Source organism: Bos grunniens, chromosome 5 (assembly GCF_055505025.1).
Source record: "Bos grunniens cultivar Pamir isolate PY7600 chromosome 5, Bosgru_T2T1.0, whole genome shotgun sequence".
Lineage (NCBI taxonomy): Eukaryota > Metazoa > Chordata > Mammalia > Artiodactyla > Bovidae > Bos > Bos grunniens.
The window spans coordinates 53,860,287-53,879,089 of record NC_141169.1 but is presented as its reverse complement, the minus strand read 5'-3'; the positions used below and the strand labels follow the sequence as shown (position 1 = coordinate 53,879,089).

At 35.9% G+C, this 18,803-nt stretch overlaps 1 long non-coding RNA gene across 3 annotated transcripts in view; it reads left to right on the top strand.

Moving 5' to 3' along the window:
• The first annotated feature begins 2,968 nt into the window (after positions 1-2,968).
• The window catches only part of LOC147371951 (uncharacterized), a 73,818-nt gene continuing 57,983 nt past the window's right edge, over positions 2,969-18,803 (top strand). Inside the window, exons 1-2 of one of the 3 annotated variants that reach the window (XR_015164843.1) lie at positions 2,969-4,062; positions 5,515-5,569. This is a non-coding gene — a long non-coding RNA (uncharacterized LOC147371951). The remainder of the gene's footprint in view (positions 4,063-5,514; positions 5,570-18,803) is intronic. The other 2 variants (XR_015164842.1, XR_015164841.1) reach the window with 2 other exon arrangements.

Sequence of the window (18,803 nt, the reverse complement as noted above, 5' to 3'; positions counted from 1 at the left end):
ATTCCAGCATCCTAAACTTAAAGGTCAATTAAACTTCCATATATAATATGATTAATTAACATGGTTTCAAAGATATAAGGCAAAATTGACAGAAATAAAAAGATTATTAGATAAATTCAGAATCATATTTAGAAGTTTTTTGTTGCTTTTGTTTGTTTAATTGATCTGGTCATGCTGTACAGATATGGAGCACATGAAATCTTATTTCCCAGAGGAGGGATGGAACCTGTGCTCCCTGCAGTGGAAGCACAGAATCTTAGCTACTGGATCACCAGGAAAGTCTTTATTTGGAAGCTTAAGGGAAACTTCTATTAGTAACTGATAGGCATAAACCAAATGTGTATGTGTGTGTGTATATATATATATATATATATATATATAACTGAACAACGTGAAAAACAAACTTGAACAAAGGCAGTGTGAGTTGATGCATATAAAGCACATCAACTCTCACCTTCACAATGAAAACAATTTTCAAATGTACTTGAGCCATTTACCAAAATGGAACATGAACTGATTAATAAAAGTATGGCTCCACAAATTTCAAAGTCAGACTAAAATTTGAAAAAAAAAATGTTTTTACAACAGTTTGATTAAGCTATAATAAAATAATAGAAAAGTCATTAAGCAAGCAAGCAGTACATTTCTAAATAACTCATAGGTTAAATGAAAAAATTTGCAGATATTTTGAAATGAAAAATGGAAACATAAAAAATATTAATAACCATTGTAAAGGAGCTTTCATTTTTCTTAATAATCTAGAAAAAAGACATTAAATATAAATACAAGTAGAAGGGAGGAAATAATTGAGACAAAATCAGAAATAAAAATTTAAATATATACAGAGAGGTCAGCAAACCAAAGATTAAATTCTTTGAAAATCAAGAATGTTTGACTTCTTGGACATCTTATGAATAAAATAAAGGAGTACAAATTGCCAGTACTGGAAACAAAAGCTATGATTACCACTATGGATATTTTAATATTAAAAATAATAAAATTTATATAGCTTGCACAAGTTTAAGAAAATAAATTTAAACATTTGCATGAATGAGGATATTTGTGCAAAACATAATGTGACAAATGAAAAAAAGAGCAAAAACAGTGTGGTCCTCTAGTTATTAAATTTAAAATGTAAATAAAAACTTTTCTATAAAGAGAAGTATGTTCAGTGGTAATTTATTTGAAATGATTAATAATGTCAACAATTTTAATGAAACCTTCCAGAGAGTCAAAACCAGCTTACAAAGGACTGCTTTCTAACTTATTTTTATGAATTCAGTAAACTGTCTTGAAGCCAAAAACCAATAACATTTAAAAAATAAAAATAAAGGCCAGTCATTCAATAATATGAGAGAAACAGGTCACAGACCAAATAAATTTGTTGTAACTATTCTCACAGAAAAACATACCCATACTAAATTTTCCATTGTAATGAGTTTGAATTTTATTTATTTATTTATTTATTTTAAATTTTATTTTATTTTTAAACTTTACAATATTTTATTAGTTTTGCCAAACATCAAAATGAATCCACCACAGGTATACCTGTGCTCCCCATCCTGAACCCTCCTCCCTCCTCCCTCCCCATACCCTCCCTCTGGGTTGTCCCTGTGCACCAGCCCCAAGCATCCAGTATCGTGCATCGAACCTGGACTGGCGACTCGTTTCATACATGATATTATACATGTTCATGTATGAATTTTATTTTAGTCCTGGGGAAATTAACTTACATTTCCTGAATTATGGATACTGAAAGATTTTTTGTCTTTTATCAAGATTTTTATTTAGATAATAATTACATCTATTGAATAATCTTGTTTCTCAGCACCTATTTTTACTACTTGAACCTGTCCAGACTGCTTCATCATGCTTTAGCTTTTTGTTTGCTTCCAGTTGTCAAAATTGTATTGATACAGTTAAACTCAGGCTTCATTAACTATTGAGAGTCCAATTTCACTGATGAAAAAAAATTCTTTGCTTGATCAAACTTTCAAGCTTTAGTCAGATTCCCAAACCCTCTTCTAAGGCCCATCTGTGTTCTTCCTTATAAAACTCAATTGTAGCAATCTTGCTCTCAGTTTAGTAAGAACCCTCCATCCTCAATATCTGATTACTCTTGATGTCTGATATGGCTGTTAGTAGTTGCACTGAACATACTAGTGATAATATTTCTTTGAGATTCTAATTTCAGGTCTCTTGGATAAACACTCAGAAGTATAACTTTTGAACTATATTGTAGTTCCATTTTTATGAGCTTCTGTACTATTTTGCATAGCAACTATACCATTTTGCATTCTACCAGTAGTGTAAAAAAAAAAAAATTCTAATCTCTCTATAACTTTTCCAACACTAGTCTTTTATATTTTGATAACAGACATCCTAAGAGGTGTGAGATGATACCTTTGTGGTTTTAATGTGCATTTCTTGATGATTGGAGATGTTGGCATCTTTTTGTATATTTGTTGGCCATTTGTATGTATTCTTTAGAAATATGTCTGTTCAAGTCCTTAGCCCATGTTTTAATTGAACTGTTTTTTTGTTTTTTTGTCTTTTTTGCTTATACAGAAAACATGTCTGTAAAGCTGCTGTAAAGCTAAAGAACCTGCCTCCCAATTCAGGAGACTTAAGCGACAAGAGTTCTATCTCTGGGTTGGGAAGATCCCCTTGAAAAGGAAATGGCAACTCACTCCAGTATTTTTGCCTGGAGAATCCCATGGACTGAGGAGCCTGATGGGCTTACAATCCATAGGGTCGCACAGATTTGGAGATGGCTGAAGCAACTTATGGAGAAGGAAATGGCAACCCACTCCAGTGTTCTTGCCTGGAGAATCACAGGGACAGGAAGCCTGGTGGGCTGCCATCTATGGGGTCGCACAGAGTCGGACACGACTGAAGCGATGCAGCAGCAGAAGCAACTTAGCACAAAGGAAATAATCAACAAAAGGAAAAGGATGGGAGAAAATATCTGCAAACCATATTGTTGGGGGCCAGAGTGAGGTACTCCGCCCGTGACAAAGGTCATGAGGAAGGAGGCTCGACATACGCAAAGGCGGGATCGAGCCTCAGGAGTCCCCCTGGAACTCCTCGAGCATCTACCCCCATAACCAGAGCCTGCCTACTTTACTACTTTGTGCTCTTACCTACATCTCTGACTTTACAGGGGGCTGTCCCCCACCACCTCTTTCGGAGAAGGAGTTAACCTAGAGCTCCAGTTAATAATAATTCCTGGGCGTGATAAGAGTGTTTTAACCTACAAACTCCTCTGAAGGTTCTCTAGCCTGCCTGACAGGCTCGTCCAGCCACATGTGATTGCTCACAGCCTCCCAACCGTGAGAGGCACAAGATGCTTTAAACCCTCTAAAAACAGGTTCTTTAGAGAAGTTAGAAAACTATTAGTATAAGTATAATGGGCTAATTAGAAATTGTGTTGGTGAAGGGTTTTTCATTTGTTGAGCCAATGTTTGTTGCTAAGTCTCCACATCCCCTGCCCTTACACACATTAATGAATATATAGAAGAAATAAGTATTAACCTTTAATATTAATCACGTTAGACCTTAGGCTAAGTAAATTCTTTCCTTAACTAAAACCCATTACACCCTCACCCTGTAGGAATGTAACTTTATTTGGGTGGCGTCTGTTTTGAGAATAATCAGCCCTGGAGAAATAAGTGTCCTGATTGACTGACTGCTGTCACAAGGAGAGGGTCGTAAATTGTCAGCAGGCCCCCCTGGCCAGAAGATGATGTAACACCCCTAAGACCTCTGTATACATTTGTATGAAGCACCTGACTTTGATAAAAGTCAGGACTGCTGTCCCCACGTGACTTTTGTATAATATCTCAGTGTATAAAAACAGACTCTGGAAAATAAAGAATTGGGATCAGTTTCTTGAAATACTGGTCTCCCCATGTCGCTCTCTCTCTCTCACTCTGGCTGAGTCTCCATCTGGAGCGCGGAACCCACCATGCTTACTAATTATGCCTGGGCTTCTAAGATCCGACCGGGGAGGCCTCAGTGTCTCCTCTCCTTCGGGAGAACGGAAGGACGCCTGCGGCCTACGTAAGTGGTGCAAGCTTCTTGTCTTGAAGTTTTATTGGTCCCCCGCGTAAACCAAGCTACTCAGCCTCTTTTCTCCACTGAATTTTCCTACTGAGCTATCCTTATTCTATTACTCTTTATATCTTTAATTAATATCTAATTGAAGCTATTGTATCCTGATCCTCGCCTATGCCGTCTCTCCTTCGAATACCCTGGATCAGCCGGGGCTGGTCCCCGGCAGGCCATATATCTATATATAAAGGGTTAATTTCCTTTACAGAAACTTTTTTTGGAAGAGGAAGTTGGCAACCCATTCCAGTATTCTTGCCTGGAATTACATGGACAGAGGAAATTGGCAGGCTACAGTCTATGGGGTTGCAAGAGTCTGGCATGACTTAACAACTAAACCATCAACCATCACAGAAACTTTTTAGTTTGATATAGTCCCACTTGTTTATTTCTGCTTTTGTTGTTGTGCTTTTTGTGCCATACCCATGAAATCACTGCCATGACGAATCTCAAGAAGATATTCCTCTGTTTTCTAGGAGCTTTATGGATTCAATCTTATGTGTTCATCTTTAATCCTGTTTGAGTTTGCTTTGCATATGGTATGAGATAAGGGTCCAATATCATTCTTTGCTTGTAGATATCTAATTTTTCCAGTACTACCTGTTGAAGAGATTATCCTTTTCTTATTGTGTAATCTTGGTGCCCTTGTTGAACATCAGTTGACAATATATGTGGATTTATTTACTGGCACTCTGTTCTGTTCCATTGGTCTGTTTGTCTGTCTTTATGCTAAAACTGAAATATTTGGCATGGAATATAAAGATATTTGTGATTTGTTTTCTTATGTGTCAGCAAACAAGAGCAGCAACATGGTGTGTGTGTGTGTCCATGTAAGACAGAAGCGGGGAGAGAGATATATCTCTGAAACGTGACAATTCTATTTCAGTGTCTAGCATGGTATCCCCTTCCACCTAGCCTCATCACTGTATGACATTAGACTGTTGATTATCATTGAGTCTCTCCCATCAATGATCAGAAGTTTTGACAGAAGTCTGTACAGATTATTAATCCACCAGAGGTTGCCTGATATTTGAGTAACTGTGCCAAACCCAAAATCGACAATGAAAGACTCTCTCTTTATTAAAATAAATGCAGACAATAAAACCTCCTCATTTGTCTCAGGAGGTTCCAGAGGGAGTGCACAAGAAGCTTTAGCAATCCAGTCATCACCATCTCCTAGACAAAATTTCAGTTAGTACATTGTTTGTAACTGTTCATCATTTTCCAAAAGCCAATAACATTCTCTTTGCTCATTTTATGTACTTTTATGTTTTGTTTATTGAAATGCAGTTATCACTTGCTGTGCTGGAAGCCCTGCTTAAAAAGCTTTATAAATACTAAATTATTTAGTCTGTTTAGTTTGTATAACATTATATACTTATAGTTGTTATTTCTATTTTACAGGAAAGAAATCTGAGGCACAGAGAAGTTAACTGCCTGGCCCAAGATCCTAGAACTAGTAAGTGACAAAACAAGGATTAAACCTAAGTACTTTAACACTAGATCCCATATTATGGACAATTTTACCTTATGATTTTCTAACTGTCTCTTCAAACTCCCAGTAGCTTCTTAAAGCTTACCATCAAGCTTCACCTTCCTTAGCTTGGTCCTCAAAGCTTTTCATACATATGCTTTTATGGCTATTTAAGTCTCTTCTCTAATCACTTCATTTCCTATAGTCTATATCATAATAATGTCTTATTTTCTTTCATATATATGCAATTTTTATTGATTGCAATGCATTGAATCAGTTTCTTGCTTAAGTCATGCTAAATGTTGCTTGATATTGAACTTGAAGTGTTTCAACTTACTCTTTTCTGTAGTTCTGTGTACTTTTGACTAGTGCCTGTCTAACTTATGTTACTTTTTTCTGACATTATTTATATTCTTACTGACCCCTTCTTATTTTCTTATTCCAAGAACCTGAGTTGTTTTTATCATTCTGACTCATACTCCTGATTTTAACCTATCCCTATGTGTTGTTCAAGGGTAATTTCTCTTTCCAGAACATAACATTCTCATCAAATTTTTGCTCTTGATGTTAGCTTTGCCTGAGAATGACACAATTAGTGATGTTCATTAGAGGTACAGGAAATATAATGAGAAATTATAATAAAACTCTACCATCATTGAGCTACAGGAATCAGAATAGTGTCATGGAGTTAATATTTGTATACCCAGTTGCTATTATTTATCATCACTCAGCTATAATGGCTTAATCCTGGAAATGTTCCTTATTTCCTATTAGAGATTTTTGCTTTCTTATTATCACTTTTTTCATTGTTGGTTTTGAAAGTAATATACCATAAAAATTTTGACTTTTGCTAAAGTGTTAGCTGTTAACTGAAATTAGGTTAACTCTTATGCATGATTACTACATTGCAAGTTATCTATTATATGGATATATACTCCATGATGTAAATCAGCAATACTCAGTACTTATTAAAGCTTTAGTGCTTTTCATTACAAGAAAAACTGTGCACAGTGAAAGTATTTATTTTCAAATGTAAACTAGAAATGGTCAGCTTAAAAATGGTTTATAAATAAATGCTGATTAACAATGTATAATAAATATTTTTCTACTAATAATATACTATAAAATATGCTGTTTGCTGATGTTATTTTTATGGTTTGTATTTTAACTAGACCTTTTATCTTATGCTATTAGTAGTAGTGTTAGTAGCTCAGTCGCGTCCAACTCTTTGCAACACCGTTACTGTAGCCTGACGGCTCATCTGTCCATGGGATTCTCCAGGCAAGGATAATGGAGTGGGTTGCCATGCCCTTCTCCAGGGGATCCTCCCAAACCAGGGATTGAACCTGGGTATCCTCCTTTGCAGGCAGATTCTTTACCCTCTGAGCCACCAGGGAACCTCCTTTCTCCCAATTATACAAATATATCTCATACATTTGTATGTATTATCTATATAAGTCTTTTTTTCAGAAAGTTTTTTGTTATTCCATATTTTTTTTTCTTACATTGATTACAGGGAAACAAACATATTTAATTTCTATTATTTTCCTTATTAAGGTAAAGTACTGTAAATTGGGACTTGCTGGTGTAATTTTGATGGCACTGGTAGTGAAGGGGCTTTTATCATATATAGTGTGATCTTGAAAAGGTCTATAACAAACACTTTTTAAAAGCTGTTTTGTGCATTGGAATCATAAATGAGTGAAGATCAGTATCAAGAGGTAGAATAATATATACAATATTCAATAATTTTTTGGCAACATATACAGCATATTCCCTTTCCCAGTGGTTTTTCACACACACACATGCAAGTTGCATAAATATTGCATATTAACTCATACAACTTCAAAATTTGACAAATGTAAGCAGAAGAAGTGTTTTGTATTTCTCTTTCTAAGAGAAAACTAATAAATCTAGACTAAACTGGAGAGGTGAAACAGCCATACTGCTTTAGACTGAATTGTTTGTGTCCCCACAAAAGTCATAGGTTGAAATCCTAACCATCAAGGTAACAGGATTAGAAGGTGGTATCTGTAGTAAGGTTATTAGCTCTTTAGGGTGGAGTCCTTATGGATGAAATCTGTGTTTTTGTAAAAGAGGTACCGGAGAGACCCCTAACCCTTTCCACCAGGTAAGAACCAGGAAGCAGCGTTTCACCAGACAGTGAATCTGTAGGTCCCTTGATCTTGGACTTATAAACTTCCAAAACAATCAGAGATAAGTACTTTAAAAATATTTTTAATTTAATTTTTATTTTATATTATAGTTAATTCAGGGTTGCGTTAGTTTCAGATGTAGAGCAAAATGGTTCAGTTTTACATATACATATATCCATTCTTTTTCAGATTCTTTTCCTATATAGGTTGTTATAGAATATTGAGGAAAGTGCATGAGTGCTCAGTTGTTCAGTCATGTCCAACTCTTTGCGATCCCATGAACTGTGGCCCGCCAGGTTCCTCTGTCCATGGGATTCTCCAGGCAATAATACTGATGTTGGTTGCCATATCCTTCTTCTGGGGATCTTCCCAACACAGAAATTGAACCCATGTCTTTGGTGTCCCCTGCATTGCCAGGTGGATTCTTCACCAGTGAGCCACCTGGGAAGCCCATTGAGTAGAGTCCCCATGTTATACATAGGTCCTTGTTGATTATTTGTTTTATATATAGTGCTGTACATATATACTAATCACAACCTCCTAATTTATCACTCCTTCCCTATACTTTTCCTTTTTGGTAACCATAGTTTTGTTTTCTATGTCTGTGAATCTGTTTTTCTTTGTAAATATGTTCATTTGTATCAGTTTTTTTTTTAGATTTCACTTAATATGATAATCTCTGGGTCTATCCACATTGCTGCAAATGGCATTATTTTATTCTTTTTTATGATTAATATTCCACTGTATGTGTACCACATCTTTATCCATTACTCTGTTGATGGACACTTGAATTGCTTCCATGTCTTAGATACTATAAATAGTGGTGCAATGAATTTTGGGGTGCATGTATCTTTTTGAAGTACGTTTTTTTCTCTGAATATAGGCCCAGAAATGGGACTGCAGCATCATATGATATTAATAGTTCTAGTCTTAGTTTTTTGAGGAACTTCCATACTATTATTAGTATGGGTTGTACCAATTTACATACCCACCAACAGTGTAGGAGGGTTTCTTTTCTTCCACACCATCTCCAGCATTTATTGTTTGTAGATTTTTTGATGATGGCCATTCTGAACAGTGTGAGGTGATACTTCATTATAGTTTTGATTTACATTTCTCTAATAATTAGCAAAGTTGAACACCTTTTAATGTGCTTTTGGCCATCATTTGCATGCTTTTGGGGGGAAACATCTATCTAAATATTCCGCCCATTTTTTGATTGGGTTGTTGGTTTTTGACATTCAGCTTATCTGAGTAGTTTGTATACTTTGGAGATGAATCCCTTGTTGGTTGCTTTGTTTGCAAATATTTTATCCCGTTTTGTGTGTTGACTTTTTGTTTTTTTTGATGGTTTCCTTTGCTCTGCAAAAGCTTTTAAGTTAGGTTCCATTTGTTTATTTTTGTTTTTATTTATATCATTCTTTGAGGTAGACCAAAAAAATATCTTACTGTGATTTATGTAAGAGTGTTCTGCCTATGTTTTCCTCAAAGAGTTTTAGAGTTATCTGATCTTACATTTAGTCCTTTGATCAATTTTGGTTTATTCTTGTGTACAGTGTTAAAGAATATTCTAATTTCATTCTTTTACATGTATCTGTCCAGTTTTCCCAGCACCACTTATTGAAGAGATTTTTTTTTCTTTATTTTATATTCCTGTATCCTTTGTCACAGATTAGTTGACCATAGGTGTATGGATTTATTTCTGGGCTTTCTGTCCTGTTCCATTGATATATATTTCTGTTTTGTGTGCCAGTACCATACTGTTTTAATGACTGTACTTACGAAGTATAATCTGAAATCAGGGAGCCTGGTTCCTCAGGTTCTGTTTTTCTTTCTCAAACTTGCTTTGGCTATTCATGATCTTTTGTTTTTCCATACAAGTTGTAAAATTTTTTGTTCTAGTTCTGTGAAAAATGCCATAGGTAATTTGACAGGGGTTGTGCTGAATCTATATATGCCTTCGGTAGTGTACTTATTTTGACAATATTGCTTTTCTTAATCCAAGAACTTGGTATATCTCCCCACCTGTTTGTGTGATCTTCAATTTCTTTCATCAGTTTTCAGAGTAAAGGTCTTTTGCCTCCTTAAGTCAGTTTATCCTAGGTATTTTATTCTTTTTTGATGAAATGGTAAATGGGATTGTTTCCTTAATTTCTGTTTCTGATCTCATTTTTTGTGTTTAGAAATTCAGGAGATGTCTGTATATTAATTTTGTATCCTGAAACTTTACCGAATTTGTTGATTGAGCTCTAGTAGTTTTCTGATAGCATCTTTAGGATTTTCTATGTATAGTATCATGTCATCTGCAAACAGTGGCAGTTTTACTTCCTTTCCACTTTGGATCCTTTCTTTTACTTCTCTGATTTTTTCACTAGGGCTTTCACTTTCAAAACTATATTGATTAAGAATGGCAATAGTGAACATCCTTGTCTTATTCCTGATTTTCGAGGAAATGCTTTCAGCTTTTCTCTGTTGAGTATTATGTTAGTGTGGGTTTTTCATGTAAGACCTTTATTAGGTTGATATATGTTCCCTCTATAACCACTTTCTGGAGATATTTTATCATTAATGAGTGTTGAATTTTTTAAACAGGTTTTTTTGCATTTATTGAGACAACCTGTTTGATTTTATTCTTCAATGTGTTAATGTGGTGTATAACACTGATTGATTTGCACATATTGAAAAATCCTTGCATCTCTAGGATAGATCCCATATGATCATGTTTTGTGATCCTTTTAATGTATTGTCTTGGATTGCTTGTGTTTTGTTGAGTTTTTTTTTTGTCTGTTTATCAGTGATATCAGTCTGAAATTTTTTATTTATTTATTTATTTTTTTTTTGTGGTGTCTTTGGTTTGGGCATCAGGGTGATGGTGGCCTCATAGAATGAGTTCCTTCCTCTGCAAATTTTTGGAATAGTTTCAGAAGGATAGGTGTTAGCTTGTCTCTAAATATTTCATATAATTCTCCTGTGAAGCCATCTAGTCCTAAACTTTTGTTTCTTTGATTTTTTTAAAATCGTAGTTTCAACATCTGTACTTGTGATTGATTGATCTTTTCATATCTTCTATTTCTTGTGGGTTGAGTCTTAGGAGATTATACCTTTCTAAGAATTTGTACAACAGTTCTTCTGGGTTTTCCATTTTATTGGCATATAGGTGCCTGTAGTAGTCTGTTATGATCCTTTGGATTTTTGTGTTCTCAGTTGTAATGCTTCCTTTTTCATTTCTAATTTTATTGATTTGAGCCCTTTTCTTTTTTTTTAATGAGTTTGACTAAAGGTTTATCAATTCTGTTTATCTTTTCCAAGAACCAGACTTTAGACTCATTGATCTTTTCTGTCATTTCCTTTGTCTCTATTTCATTTATTTCTACTCTAATCTTTATGATTTCCTTCCTTCTACTAACTTTGGGTTTTGTTTTTTCTTCTTTCTCTAGTTGCTTTCAGAGTAAGGTTAGATAGTGTTTATTGTTTGTAATCCACCCATCCTATAGTATTTTGTTATAGCAGCCTGAACAGACTAAGACATACAGATAATTTAAGCCTCTTTCAGGTGCTTTAAAAACAATTTAAGTATTCTAATCTATAATTTCTTTAAAAATATTCAGTTTGTGGAAAAAATTACAAGACATAAAATTCTACTGTGACTTAATTATGTTTTAATTAATTATATGTAAAAGTGACATTTAAGAAGGTAAATTCAAATACTTATGTATATATATGCATTGTAACCTAGTAATTATGAACCATGTTTACCATACATTCCATTCAGACTTTAAAAATGCAATCCACTTCATGTATTGGCACAGTCTTGGAAATGTCAAGTATATCAACATTTAAAAATAATGCTTAATCTTTTAGATTTGGAATGATTAATATAAAATATTGCTGTCTTAAGTTTAAAAAAGTGCAATTTAACATATTTTGGTTATGTTAAAAATCAACCTAACAGTATGCTCAAAAAGTAGGGTGTAACCCTAAGTAACCAAAATATTCAAAACAAAATCCTATGCACCAAGATAGTAGTTTTAAATTTTGTCTTTGTTATCTTGGAATAATATGTGATAAATACCTCCACTTTCTGAAGAGAAGTGCTTGACCAGTTCATGAAAGATATACAAAAAAATAAATAAATTGAAAAGGTCCTAACAGTAACTTACTGGCTATCACTTCCAGCCTTTGTAAGAAATAAAAATAAAAAAGGACAAGTCTAGAATCTGTGGTGTGTTGGCATAGTGGATTGTCACTACAAATCCCTCTTCTTCTATTTAGAGATATTTCTGCCCCACTTTATACAAAGTTGGTTGTGAGAATGAGGTCTCTTCATAAAGAGAAGGGTCTCTTTCTTCCTGGCTAGGTATTTGCTGAGTAAGCAGTAGAAAATTGTATAACCACTTCAGTGTATCTGACAGAGAAGTAGTGAGGAGTTCTTTGGAAAAGTCACCATCTGTTTTCTAAAATTGAATGTATTAATTAATACATTAATTAGCCTGTATAAAAAAAAAAAAACTGGGGAATTTTGACAATAGTGGCTACCTAGAACTTTCTGTCAAAGCAGAATGAAGGAAGAAAGCTTTAGAGAAGTCAGTACAACCTGTAATTTTCCAGAAATTTCTAGTGGACAACATGTATATCCAGAATAGGAGCTGAATATTCGCCATTTGATGGGAACCCAGTATTCTTGCCTGGCAAATCCCATGGACAGAGGAGCCTGGTAGGCTGCAGTCCATGGGGTCACTAGGAGTTGGACACAACTGAGTGACTTCACTTTCACTTTTCACTTTCATGCATTGGAGAAGGAAATGGCAACCCACTCCAATGTCCTTGCCTGGAGAATCCCAGGGATTGGGGAGCCTGGTGGGCTGCCCTCTATGCGGTCGCACAGAGTTGGACACAACTGACGACTGACACAACTTAGCAGCAGCAGTAGCAACAACCAATGGCTGGGTCTGTTGAAACAAAGTAACTTCAGCAGAAAGAATGTATAGAGTAAGTCACTAGGTGGGGGTGGACAAGAGCTGAGAAAGTGCATCACAGAATGTGAAAGTTGAGTAGTTCAGAGGGTCCTCCAAGATCAGTGAATAAGGCACACATCAGGTCTCCAACAAATAACCCAAAGGAGGACATCTGATGCTAGAGAGCATCTGACTATGGAAAAATACAAAGAGAGGTACTTGGTGAAAAGCTGATAGTCCCATTACATACTGCTTTTCCTATTTATACCCTCACTGAAATCAGCTCACTCAAAAAGGTTATACCAGATATTGATCTAAAAGTTTCATAAAGGTGTTTTGAGTGGAAGTAAATATATCTACACTGATATTTCTATATGATGAATTCAGTGGTTTCTCACACACCTCTGTTTACTTGGCACAGTATTTATTGTCTGGAAAATAATCTGGGGTGGTTATAATTAAATGGCTAAAGCCAGGTAAATAACTGAATTTAAATTATTCTCCAGTTTCACATATCATACATCTTTAGCCTCTATCAGTTCAGTTCAGTCGCTCAGTCATGTCCAACTCTTTGGGACCCCAATGAACGGCAGCATGCCAGGCCTCCCTCTCCATCACTAACTCCGAGAGTCCACCAAACCCATGTCGATTGAGTTGGTGATGCCATCCAACCATCTCATCCTCTGTCGTCCCCTTCTCCTCCTGCCTTCAACCTTTCCCAGCATCAGAGTCTTTTCCAATGAGTCAGCTCTTTGCATCAGGTGGCCAAAATTTTGGAGTTTCAGCTTCAACATCAGTCCTTCCAATGAACATCCAGGACTGATCTTTAGGATGGACTGGTTGGATCTCCTTGAAGTCCAAGGGACTCTCAAGAGTCTTCTCCAACACCACAGTTCAAAAGCATCAATTCTTCGGTGTTCAGCTTTCTTTATAGTCCAACTCTCACATCTATACATGACTACAGGAAAAACCATAGCCTTGACTAGATGGACCTTTGTGGGCCAACTAATGTCTCTGCTTTTTAACATGCTGTCTAGGTTGGTCATAACTTTCCTTCCAAGGAGTAAACGTCTTTTAATTTCATGGCTGCAGTCACCATTAGCAGTGATTTTTGCCCACAAAAATAAAGTCAGGCACTGTTTCCACTGTTTCCCCATCTATTTCCCATGAAGTGATGGGACCAGATGCCATGACTGTAGTTTTCTGAATGTTGAGCTTTAAGCCAACTTTTTCACTCTCCTCTTTCACTTTCATCAAGAAGCTCTTTAGTTATTCTTTGCATTCTGTCATAAGGGTGGTGTCGTCTGTATATCTGAGGATATTGATATTTCTCCTGGCAATCTTGATTCCAGTTTGTGCTTCATCTAAACCAGCGTTTCTCATGATGTACTCTGCATATAAGTTAAATAAGCAGGGTGACAATATCCAGCCTTGATGTACTCCTTTTCCTGTTTGGAAACTGTCTGTTTTTCCATGTCCAGTTTTAACTGTTGCTTCCTGATCTGCATATAGGTTTCTCAACAGGCAGGTCAGGTGGTCTGATATGCCTATCTCTTTCAGAATTTTCCACAGTTTTTTTGTGGTCCACACAGTCAAAGGCTTTGGCATAGTAAATAAAGCAGAAATAGATGTTTTTCTGGAACTCTCTTGCTTTTTCGATGATCCAGCGGATGTTGGCAATTTGATCTGTGGTTCCTCTGCCTTTTCTAAAACCAGCTTGAACATCTGGAAGTTCATGGTTCACATATTGCTGAAGCCTGGCTTGGAGGATTTTGAGCATTACTTACCTAGCGTATGAGATGAGTGCAGTTGTGCGGTAGTTTGAGCATTCTTTGGCATTGCCTTTCTTTGGGATTGGAATGAAAACTGACCTTTTCCAGTCCTGTGGCCACTGCTGAGTTTTCCAAATTTTATGCTTTTGAACTGTGGTTTTGGAGAAGATTCTTGAGAGACCCTTGGACTGCAAGGAAATCCAACCAGTTCATCCTAAAGGAAATCTGTCCTGAATATTCATTGGAAGGACTGATGCTGAAGCTGAAACTCCAATACTTTGGCCACCTGATATGAAGAACTGACTCATTGGAAAAGACCCTGATCCTGGGAAAGATTGAAGGCACTTCAGTCTCTGTGCAGCGCTTTCACAGCATTGTCTTTCAGGATTTGAATTAGCTCAACTGGAATTCCATCACCTCCACTAGCTTTGATCATAGTGATGCTTCCTAAGGCCCACTTGACTTCACATTCCAGGACATCTGGCTCTATGTGAGTGATCACACCATCATGATTACCTGGGTCATGAAGATCTTTTTTGTGCTGTTCTGTGTATTCTTGCCACCTCTTCTTAATATCTTCTGCTCTGTTAGGTCCCTACCATTTCTGTCCTTTATTGAGCCCATCTTTGCATGAAACGTTCCCTTGTTATCTTTAATTTTCTTGAAGAGATCTCTAGTCTTTCCCATTCTAATTTCTTCCTCTATTTCTTTGCATTCATCGCTGAGGAATGCTTTCTTATCTCTCCTTGCTATTCTTTGGAACTCTGCATTCAGATGCTTATATCTTTCCTTTTCTCCTTTGCTTTTTGCTTCCCTTCTTTTCACGGCTCTTTGTAAGGCCATCTAAGACAGCCATTTTGCATTTTATGCATTTCTTGGAATGGTCTTGATTCCTGTCTCCTGTTCAATGTCACTAACCTCCATCCATAGTTTATCAGGCACTCTGTCTGTCAGATCTAGTCCTTTAAATCTATTTCTCACTTCCACTGTATAGTCATAAGGGATTTGATTTAGGTCATACCTGAATGGTCTAGTGGTTTTCTTCACTTTCTTCAATTTAAGTCTGAATTTGGTAATAAGGTCTTCATGATCCGAGCCACAGTCAGCTCCCGGTCTTGTTTTTGCTGACTGTATAGAGCTTCTCCATCTTTGGCTGCAAAGAATATAATCAATCTGATTTCTGTTAGACTCTATATATTAATGTAATAGAAATTTAGATTTGTAAAAGTGTGGAAAGGTCTGATTACGTTGGCTGTTGTAATGTGCTTCAATGTTCATTTCCTATAAAATTAACTTCATTATCTTTATAACAAGAAAAAAGACTAATATCCCATTCAAAATATTTCGGTCCTTTGTATGGGTGCATCATTAGTGAATTTAAAATATTTATACTGGGGGGAGGGTAATTGAGTGAGTTCTAAAGTGTAATAATCAGATTATTTGGCAGATAATGTCCGAACACTCTTGCACAAACAAGGTAATACATATGTGTATATATATATAATACATATATATGCGTGCATGTGTGCATGTGTGTGTATGTATAAATACTATATGACCTGTATTGAATACATTGGTACCCACCTATGAGTCAAAAACTCACTCAGTAATCATTCTCTTCTGTATGTATGATATGGTGTGTCTTTTTTATTATCATTATTATTTACAAACATAATGACATACGGAGGAAGAAACTAAAGTGCTTCAGCAGGCTATTAATTTTCTATTATGAAACTCACTTTAGTTAAAATCATATTATTATTGTAATCATGTATATGTAAGATTTTTTTTCCCACAAAGGAAAGTGGGGATAGAAATTTAATCTCTTACCATGTTGAATCTTGTCATTTCACAGAGTGTGATTTCTTACTAGCTTCTCTTCTTAAAATTTTTTCTTTCCTTTAGATATGTTGAGTACACTACAGTAACAAAGTGTTTAAAGCCAGACTCATGATATGGCAAATGTGGCTGAAATGCTCATTTAAGTCAATATATTTTAATACAGTATATAAATTGGTGTTCTGAATGAATTAATTGTTGTACTGTGAGATCGCTTGGCACAGTAGTTTATATTAAAGGAAACATCACTTTTAACTAACTCTTAACCATCTGTTGTGTACTCTAATTTAAAAAGACTATAATTTACAATTGCAAAAGTAGGTAAGTGACAAATGATTAAAATGCATATTTATGTGCAATGTTCAGCTGAACATACATCTGTTCTGTTTATCTCTGGCATATTAGATGCTAATTGGGAGACAAGCACCTTCACATATGAAGATAGATTTTTGTGATTAATTTTTTGTGATTTAAATTTGTGGTTAATAATTTCTAAAGGTTATACTCCATTTATAGATATTATAAAATATTGGCTATATTCCCTGAATTGTACAATACATCCTTGTAGCTTATTTACTTTATACTTAATAGTTTGTACTTCTTAATCTCCTACCCCTTCTTGCTCCTCCCTCTTCCCTTCTGGTAACTATTGGTTTGTTCTCTATATCTGTGGGTCTGTTTCTTTATTGTTATTAAAATATCACTAGTTTGTTATGTTGTTTATATCTCACATATAAATGATCTCAGATGGTATTTCTCTTTCTTTGTCTGACTTACTTCACTTATCATAACACTGTCCAAGTCCATTCATGTTGCTGCAAATGGCAAAATTTCATTCTTTTTTTAATGGTTGAGTACCATTCTGGTGTGGGCCAAAGATACCACATCCTCTTTGTCTATTCATCTGTTGATGGACACTTGCTTTCACATCTTAGCTGTTGTAAATAATGCAGCTCTGAACACTGGGAGGCACTTTTTGAATCAGCATTTTTATTATTCTTGCATGTGGAATAATGCAAGTGGAATTGCTCAGTAAAGTAGGAATTATTTTTAGATCACTCCCTTTTATAAAGTTGTAACACTGAAAAAATCTGGGCCCAATTAATAATAAATAATTATTATTTATAATATTATTATATTTTTACAATGCTCCATCATAAAGAGGTTGGTTGCCAAAATTACTCTTCAAGAAAGACCATTATTTTAGTCACATTGTATTTAGTTTGATCCAAATGAAATTTCCAGTATTGAATGTTTTTTTTTTTTCTGTATAAAGCAAATTTTATACATGGAAGAACATTCAGTTCAGTTTAGTTCAGTTCAGTCGCTCAGTTGTGTCCGACTCTTTGCAACCCCATGAATTGCAGCGCGCCAGGCCTCCCTGTCTATCACCAACTCCCAGAGGTCACTCAGACTCATGTCCATCGAGTTAGTGATGCCATCCAGTCATCTCATCCTCTGTCGTCCCCTTCTCCTCCTGCCCCCAATCCCTTCCAGCATCAGAGTCTTTTCCAATGAGTCAACTCTTCACATGAGGTGGCCAAAGTACTGGAGTTTCAGCTTTAGCATCATTCCTTCCAAAGAACACCCAGGACTGATCTCCTTTAGAATGGATTGGTTGGATCTCCTTGCAGTCCAAGGGACTCTCAAGAGTCTTCTCCAACACCACACTTCAAAAGCATCAATTCTTCAGTGCTCAGCTTTGTTCACAGTCCAACTCTTACATCCATACATGACTACTAGAGAAACCATAGCCTTGACTAGACAGACCTTTGTTGGCAAAGTAAGGTAAATGCATATTCTGGAGTGAAAGAAGTCAGTCTGAGTAATGAATGTGTTTAATTATATAACATAGACAAGCCAGAATTACAGAGACAGTAAAAAGATGAGTGATAGTCAGATGTTCTTTGGAAGGGAGGGAAGTGTAGGTGAGGAAAAAAAATTTGCCCTACACCTTTCTAGATTCTTGGATGAAATACTCTCTGTGATGAAAGACAGATTAACAGGAGAAAAATAAACAGAAGTTTAATAACATGCATACCTCCTATATACATGGGATTAACCCAGGAAAACTGAGTAACTTCCCTAAATGGCCCAAGCCACCACCTTAAATACCAACTCTAGCTAAAGACAAAAGAAAATGTTGGAGGTGAGAGGGAGTCAACTATAGGAGGATATCAAGAAGTGCATAGTAAAAGGGGGGTAAGTTATTTTGCAGATATAAGTTGTTGCCGTGTCCGTTGATAAGAGCTTCTGGAGCTGTGTAGGCAATCCTGATACTGACCAGGGTTCTTGGCCTTCCCCAATCAATAGAAATTGACTAGAGGCCAGACAGGACATTCAGGTAAGATTTTATTGGGGCTCTTGAAGTTGCAAGAGGGAGCAAAAGCAAGTAACATGTTCCCTTGCTCACCTCCTAAGAAGGGGGAGAGCTGATTCCTTATATGAGACGAGGGAAGAGGTATGTCTAGAGGTTGGACCAGAGGGGTGGCATAAG